General features: G+C 45.1%; 1 non-coding gene across 1 annotated transcript; it reads left to right on the forward strand.

The window, feature by feature from the left end:
- Window positions 1-8,571: 8,571 nt before the first annotated feature.
- Window positions 8,572-8,653, forward strand: trnas-gcu (transfer RNA serine (anticodon GCU)). Its single transcript has one exon. It is a non-coding gene; the product is annotated as a tRNA-Ser (tRNA).
- Window positions 8,654-8,922: the final 269 nt, after the last annotated feature.

Below are 8,922 nucleotides of genomic sequence, written 5' to 3' on the forward strand. Positions count from 1 at the left end.
TCTGACATTACAACAGTGATTACACTTCAAAAGTATTTAATTGTCTACAAAGTGCTTTGATATGTCCAGTGGTCTTGAAAGGTGCTATATAAATGCAAGTCTTTTCTTTCTTTATCACAACACATTGCTGTGTAAACAATGGTTCTTCATGTCACCTCTGGTTCTTCTGCCAATCACCTGATATCTGTGTCCTCTGCTTACTGACCCTTTTACCACTGGAAACAGTTTCTCCTTATTTAAAATATTGAAAACCTCCATGATTTTGAACAAATGTGTCAAATCTCTTCTGAATTTTCTCTGCTGCAAGGAGAACAACCCCAGCTTCTCCAATCTCTCCACATAACTGAAATCCCTCACCCTGCTACCATTGTGGTAAATCTCTTTTTTATTCTTTCCTGGGTTGTGGGCACTGCTGACACAATGTGATTCCTGTCAATGGAGCGGCCCGCTGACATCATCGGACTGTGCCAAGCTGTGCATAGGCACAGCTACATCTTGCCAGGATTAAGTGGCACATGTGGAGGATGATGTCATTGCGCAGCGCCAACATTATCGCATATCCGCGCTTGGTCCATCTTCGCACATGTGCGCGAAAGCGTCATCAGGTATCCAGCCCCTCACTCAGCTGGAGGAAGCGGCTGAATAGGAGACTTTGAGGCTGGAGACCTCCCCCCTCGGCAACTCGCTCCAGGCCTCGACGCTTCCTCCCCTCAGCCGCTCGCTGTACACCTCGATGCTCCCCTGGACAATTGTTCCCCACTCGCGTCATCCAGCTCTATGGCCGCTTGCTCTCTGCCCCCCAACCCCCGCTCCAGCCGCTAGCTCTAGGCCATGCCACTTCCCTCCTCTAGGCCACTCACTACTCACTCCTACGTCAAACTTTGCAGCCCACCTTGCTTCTTCGGGCGGCGCGTGGAGACTGGACAAACGTGGGAGCAAGTGGCCGAGAGAAGGGAAGCAGCGCAGCCTAGAGCTAGTGGCTGGAGGGGAGGGGGGGTGGGGAGAGAGCGAACGACTGGAGAATGGGGTGACATGATCGGGAGACAATCGGCCAGGGAAGTAGGGGGGGGAGCAGCGAGGTCTGGAGCGAGCGACTATGGAGGGTGGAAGCGGCCGGTGCAAAGCAGGGGGAGAAAGCGAGTTGTGCCACCTAGTGGTTGCGTTGTCAGCAAACGCAGCCTTTATTGTCCATCCTTAATTGCCCTTGAGAAGGTGGTGGTGAGCTGCCTTTTTGGAGCTGCTGCAGTCCATGTGTTGTACGTAAACCCACAGTGCTCTTAGGAAGGGAGTTCCAAGATTTTGATCCAGTGACAGTGAAGGAATGGTGATATAGTTCCCAGTCAGGACACTGTATAACTTGGAGGGGAGCTTGCAGATGGTGGTGTTCCCATTCATCCAATGTCCTTCTAGGTGGTCGAGATTGGGGGTTTGGAAGGTGCTGTCGAAGGAGGCTTGGTGAGTTGCTGCAGTGCATCTTGTAGATGGTACACACTGCTGCCACTGTTCACTGGTGGTGCAGGAAGTGAATATTTAAAGTAGTGGATGGAGTGCTGATCAAGTGATCTGCTTTGTCCTGGATGGTGTTGAGTTTCTTTGGTGTTGTTGGAGCTCCACTCATCCAGGCAAGTGGGGAGTATTACATCACACTCCTGACTTATGCCTTGTAGATGGTGGACAGTAGGTGAGTTACTTGCAACAGAATTCCCAGCTTCTGACCTGCTCTTGTAGCTGCGGTATTTTTATGACTGATCCAATTCAGTTTCTGCTCATTGGTAACCCACCGGATGTTGATTGTGAAGGATTCAGCAATGGTAATGTCATTGACTGTCAAGGAGAGATGGTTAGATTCACTCTTGTTGGAAATGGTCATTGCCTGGCATTTTTGTGGCGTGCATGTTACTTGCCACTTATCAGTCCAAGCCCAATCTTGCCCAGGTCTCTCTACTTGTGGACACGGACTGCTTCAGTATCTGAGGAGCTACTAATGCAACTGAACATTTTGCAATCATCAGTGAACATTTCCACTTCTGACCTTATGATGGAAGGAATTTTATTGATTCTAGACAGATACATGAATGGGCAGGAAGAAAAGAGATACAGACCCTTAGAAAATAGGCGACATGTTTAGATAGAGGATCTGGATCGGCGCAGGCTTGGAGGGCCGAAGGGCCTGTTCCTGTGCTGTAATTTTCTTTGTTCTTTGTTTGTTCTTTGATGAAGCAACTGAAGACGGTTGGGGCCGAGGACACTACCCTGAGGAACTCCTGAGCGATGTCTGGTACTGAGATGATTGGCCACCAACAACCAGCACCATATTCCTTTGCGCAAGGTATGACTCCAACCAGTGGAGATTTTTCTCCTTGATTGCCATTGACTTCAATTTTGCAAGGGCTCCTTGATGCCCTTGGCAAGAGCAGTCACTGTCACCTCACCTCACCTCCTGAATTCAGCTCTTCTGTCCATATTTGGGCCAAGGCCATAATGAGGTCAGGAACTAAGTGGCCCTGGCGGAACCCAAAATGAGCATTGGTGAGTAGGTTATGGCAGTGTAAGTGCTGCTTGATAGCACTGTCAACGACACCTTCCATCACTTTACTGATGATCAAGAGGAGGCTGATCGGGCAGGAATTGACCGGGTTGGATTTGTCCTGCCTTTTGTATACAGAACATACCTGGGCAATTTTCCACATTGCTGGGTAGATGCCAGTGTTGTAGCTTGGCGGGCGGCGTGGCTAGTTCTGGAGCACAAGTCTTCAGCACTGCAGCCAGGATGTTGTCAGTATCCAGAGCCTTCAGCCATTTCTTGATATCATGTGGAGTGAAGTGGATTCAGCTGAAGATTGGCACCTGTGATGCTGGGGACCTCAGGAGGAGGCCGAGATTGATCATCTACTTGGCACTTCTGGCTGAAGATGGTTGCAAATGATTCAACCTTGTATTTTGCACTGATATACTGGTCTCCCTTATCATTAAGGATGGGGATATTTGTGGAGCCTCGTCCTCCTGTTAATTGTTTAATTATCCACCACCATTCAGGACTGGATGTGGCAGGACTGCAGAGCTTTGATCTGATCTGTTGGTTGTGAGATCACTGAGCTCTGTCTATTGCATGCTGCTTCTGCTATTTGACATGCAAGTAATCCTGTGTTGTAGCTTCACCAGGTTGACACCTCATTTTTAGGTCTGCTTGGTGCTGCTCCTGACATGCCTTCCTGCACACTTCATTGAACCACTATTGCTCCCTTGGCTTGATGGTAATGGTAGAGTGAGGGATATGCCAGGCCATGAGCTAACATATTGTGTTTAAATACAATTCTGCTGCTGCTGATGGCCCACAGTGCCTCATGGATGCCCAGTTTTGAGCTGCCAGATCTGTTCATTTCTTCCCTCAGATATAATTGAAAAAAAAAATTCTGAAGAAATGCATGAACTAAATAAAAAGGAGAGAGAAATAAATACTGACAAAATAGATGGCAGAATTTGGAAGGTAAAAATATTTCAGTTTTATTATTGATGAGTGAGAGGAATATATCACACTTTGGGGCTTCTGGAAGTGGATTTACTGATAATCTGGGGAATTGATAGGAAACTGCTTCATAGTTGGTGGAACAAATTCCCGCCCTTGGGGTGGAGCCAACAGCTGCATCCGTCCAATAACAGACAGAGTAGAAGTACTGTATCAGGCCTTGTTAGCTCAGTTGGTAGAGCATGGGACATTTAATCTCAGGGCCTTGGATTTGAGACCCTTGTTGTGTGGTTGTTCTTCCCTTTTTCAGTCTTCATCAGCAGAGAGTTCAAGGAGTGTTTGAAATTAAATTCAACAACATCACCAGATTTCAACTACTCCCACCCCGCCCCCTCCCAGTGTAGTTGACAGGACTCTCAACCTCTGCCTTCCCCCTTCCCCTCCCTCCCAGATCTGCGACAGGGTTCCCCTTGTCCTCACTTTCCACCCCACCTGCTTCCACATCTAAAGGATCATCCTCCACCATTTCCGCCACCTCCAGCGTGATGCCACCACCAAACGCATCCTCCCCTCCACTGTCAGCATTCCGAAGGGATTGTTCCCTCCGCGACACCCTGGTCCACTCCTCCATTACTCCAACTACCTCGTCCCCTTCCCAAGGCACCTTCCCATGCAATCGCAGGAGATATAATACCTGCCCTTTTCCCTCCTCTCTGCTCATTATCTAAAGCCCCAAACACTCCTTTCAGGTGAAGCAGCTATTTACTTGTACTTCTTTCAATTATGTATACTGTATTAACTGCTCACAATGCGGTCGCCTCTAAACTGGGGAGACCAAACGCAGATTAGATGGAACACCTCTGCTCAGGCCGAAAGCATGATCCTGAGCTTCGGGTTGCTTGCCATTTCAACACTCTCCCCTGCTCTCATGCCAACATTTCTGTCTTTGGCCTGTTCCAGTATTCCAGTGAAAATCAACCCAAGCTCGAGGAGCAGCACCTGACCTTTTGATTCGGCACTCTACAGCCTTGTGAATTGAACATTGTGTTCAATAACATCAGAGCATGACTGGTGTCAGGCAACCACAAGCATTAACACACTCTTTGCCTTTGTCCCAGGACAGCTTTGTTATTTAATCTCTCCTTCCCTCTGCACTATCAAACACCTTCCCCTTTGTTCTCTCCCACATGCCCCTCCCTGTCACTTGTTTAAAACCTAATTCTTTTCTAACCTGTGTCAGTTCTGATGAAAGGTCACAGACCAGAAACGTTAACTCTGTTTCTCTCACCACAGATGCTGCCAGAGCTATTGAGTATTTCCAGCACTTTTTGTTTTTATTTCAGATTTCCAGCATCTGCAGTATTTTGCTTTTATTGTGTCAGAAAGTCTTTCCTTGATTCAGGACTCTTACCTCTCTCCAGAATCTCTCTGCTAAAGATTGAACTTTATCTCATTTCACTCACAGCTCAGGGTCAGTGTGGCACAGTGGGACTTCTGGCTGTGTCCCACTTCACAATCCATCAGTACTGAGAAAACAATGGAGAATATTACTCACATGTTGTGTTCTGTAACTTTTTACAAACACTTTAATGTATATATTGTCTTCCAAAGCAGTGACAGAATGGTGGCTTTAGTGTGCTGTTTAAATAGCTTTGTTGAGTTCGTGCTGGACTAACAGTTAAACAGTTCTTGGTTCAATCCCAGGTTTTGGCACTTTCAACCTCTCCTGTGTCTTTTTCTTTGGCTCCAATTGTCAAGCTGCATGATTTACTCTGAAATTAGCACCAGAGAACCAAGGCAGCAGCGAGCATGAGGAGCTGAAATTAGCACAGATCAAATCCACTTAATATTTCTGACTGAAGATGGTTGCAAATGCTTCAGCTTCATCTTTTGCACTGACGTGCTTAGCACCACCATCATTGAGGATGTGAATGTTTTTGGAGCCTCCTCATCTTGTTAGTTATTTAATTATCCACCACCATTCACGACTGGATGTGGCAGTACTGTGGAGTTGTGATCTGATCCTGAGGGAGATATCCGTGTGTGGAGTGGCGGGATGTATGGAGAGTGATCCTGAAGAGGGTGTCCGAGCCTGGAGTGGAAGCTTTCCGTGGAGGTACAGGAGTAGGTCATTCAGCCCCAGTGTTTTATAAAGGTTTAGCATAACTTATTTGCTTCTACTCTATGCCTCTATTAATAAAGCCAAGTGTCCTGTTTGCTCTTAGAAACCTTTTCAAACCTTGATCAAAAAAGATTGGTGTGCATTGTCTCATTCTTCCTCCCAAACTGTATCACTTCACAAGTCTCTGTGTAAAATTTTATCTGTTGTGTGAAAGCCCATTTTACCAGTGTGTTTAAGTTCCTCTGAAGTGTGTTACTGTCACTGGCATAGGATGAAATTCACGAGCATTCTTTGATGCTATCTCCGTGGAAAGAGCAATCTTACACACTAGCTCAAATTGGGATTTTGTGTGTTTAGTATCTTTCCTCATCCACCAATAAAAGCACAAATCTGTCTCATAATGTACGGTCTAAGAATGTGCCAATGTTGCAATGTGGTGATAAATTCTTCAGTGTCACAATGTACTCACCAACTGTTTCACTACTTTTCTGTTTTCTGGATCCAAGTTTGTAGCTTTCCGCGATCTCTAGTGGCTTCGGATTGAGCCTCACTTCAACGAAGAAACGGAAAATTATGATTTAAAGATTACACTGTCAATCATTCACATCTCTGTCTTCTCCTGAACTTCGAGTTCAAATTTGTTTGTGAAGTTGAGTCACACGTTAAGACAGCACAGTCTTTGTCTTTGTGAAGGAAGTGATTTGGGAATGGCTGTTTGAAACTGTCCCTTCTTGCACAGAAATTCAGTGCAAATACTTGATCACTCACAATTTCCTTGAGAGAAATCTGTTCACAATCGCATTCGACACGGAAACTGCCTCAGCATTAATCTCACTGAAGCAGAATGTGACCGTGCTGTATGTTTCAGAATGTTGTTGCCGTTATTTGTCGCTTTTAACCAAGACTGGGAGACAGGGCAAGGTTGATCCGAGGTTGGAAGATATTATCATTCAGGAGCAAGAAAAATCAAAAGGAACAAAATAAGAAAACCCAGTCGCCAGATTTGAGAATCTGTAGATCCGCTTTGGGAAAGTGAATCAGAGCAGAATGGAGGGTGAACTGTCCAGAAGAGATGAAGACACAGCTCAGTCAACACGTTCCCCTGGTTTATGATGTTGGAACATTCCTCACACAGAAATGATTCAACCCAATGACAAACATTCTTACAGCTGATAATTTATGCTACTGATTTAAGGACTGTCTCATGTGGTTAACGAGTGACGACGAGAAGATATTAAACTTTGTTCTATTCAATCTAGCTGTGATAAAGTTTGAATTTTTCTCCCTTTTATGAACAGTATTTGAAGGGTCTCGGTAACAATGTTCAGTGTTGATGAGAGTGGGGTCTGGGTGAGAAGCTGCTGAGTGTGACAGGGTCAGGACTGGATGCAGGAAGTTCTCTGACAGTCTCCCTCTATCTCTCGAATGGGTTTGAGTTGATTTACGACTGGTAGCTTTTATTTTACTTTTCTTATTTAGAGATACAGCCCCTTCGGCCCACCGAGTCTGTGCCAACCAACAACCACCCATTTATACTAATCCTACATTAATCCCATATTCTCGACTACATCCCCACCATTCTCCTACCACGTACCTGCACTAGGGACAATTTAAAATGGCCAATTTACCTATCAACCTGCAAGTCTTTTGGAGGTGGGATGAAACCAGAGCACCTGGCGGAAACCCACACAGACATTGGGAGAACTTGCAAACTCCACACAGGCAGTACCCAGAACTGAATCCTGGTCGCTGGAGCTGTGAGGCTGCGGTGCTAACCATTGCGCCACTGTGCTGCTGTTGGTGTTTTGATAAATGAAGGAAGTTCCCTCCACCCATTTTTTTTGGACAGACAGTGTGGTATAAGGATGTAAAGGGTTAATGCTGAAGCTAGTGGGATCAACCCCTCCCACTGTCAGAGTGATGATGGAACAGTCACGTGAGATGAAGTTTGGGAGAAGAGAGAGCAGCAGCAAGGATGCTAGCTTAGCAGGCTTGATGAGTGTGTATAGAGTATTGTGCAAATTAGAAAAGAGTTCTTAGTTCTTTCAGCAGGAACTGTGTAGAGAAAATATCGAGAAACTCAGAATTTTATTATTCAGGAGTCGGAACACAGATATTAATTCCAAGTGACAGTTCTGGGACCAATTAACAAAAAAAGTAGAGAATAATATTGCTCACTGATTGAAATCCCCTAGTGAGGAGACAGTTAAACAGGTGATCTTTTGGGGCATCCTTCGATCCAAGGTTTCAGCAACATTTAATCTCCCTTTTTGGTGAAATTCTCTGTTATTTGCAACTTTTTTTTATCAGCTTTGATGGACGAGTGAAAAAACTGAAAAGATTGAACAGTTCCATCCTTTCTTTTCTTCCTTCTCTTCTTTCCATCAGTTTCTCTTTTCTGTCCCAGATCAATATAATGATGAGAATCCCAATTTAATCTGCTGTTTCTGGTGTTTTATCCATTCCAATCAAAATTTCAACATTCCAATCAAATCTATTTGTTATTCCACAGTGTCTCTCCATGTGTTTTATTCTGTTGTATTCTCTCACAGTCTGTTTGATGATCAATGTTACATCTCACTCTCTGTTCTGGTGAAGATCAGAAGCAGTGATATCTGTTTACACCACACGACAAGTCGGCCTGATGCAGTGCCTCGCTGATCATGTGGGGTTAAAGCAATTCTTCCAGTCAGTTAGTTCAGTTTTCATTTCATGAGAAATTTGGTCATCATGACTTCATCAGTGACCGAATGGTTCAGGTGTCTGAGTGATGTTAATCATGATGTGATGAAATGATTGTATGTTCCAGTCTTTCCGTGGTGGGTTTTCACACTGAGTAGAAACGTGTTGGACATCGTCTGGAAATGTTTCACACCGCTCCATTCCCAACTTCATTTCCTGACAGAAGATATATTTCCATCATTACACAGCTGGCTGCACAGCCAGAAGCTGTGCTGAAGGTGACAGCATTGCATCTGCAAATGGCAAGGTGGCCGAGAGGTTAAGGCGATGGATTGCTGATTTATTGTGCTTTGCACACGTGGGTTCGCATCCCACCCTTGTCGCTAGTTTATGAGCTGTTTCGTGTATTATTTATGTTGGGTGAGCTTATTTGTAAAGTCAGCCTCGAAACCTGTTCTTGTCAATGTCCAGACAGTGATTCCAGAATTGTTTATACTTTATTAAAATTGAGACAGACAATTGGAATTCTTCACCCAAACTGCACTGGAATGAAGATCAAATAGGGATCACGAAACGGAGCAGGATTTTTCCTCCCCTCCTTCCTTCCATCATTACTTTCTCTGGATTTGCACCAAGTGAAAGACAAATGGGA

The sequence above is a fragment of the Heterodontus francisci genome, unplaced genomic scaffold, assembly GCF_036365525.1.
Source record: "Heterodontus francisci isolate sHetFra1 unplaced genomic scaffold, sHetFra1.hap1 HAP1_SCAFFOLD_51_1, whole genome shotgun sequence".
NCBI classification, from domain to species: domain Eukaryota; kingdom Metazoa; phylum Chordata; class Chondrichthyes; order Heterodontiformes; family Heterodontidae; genus Heterodontus; species Heterodontus francisci.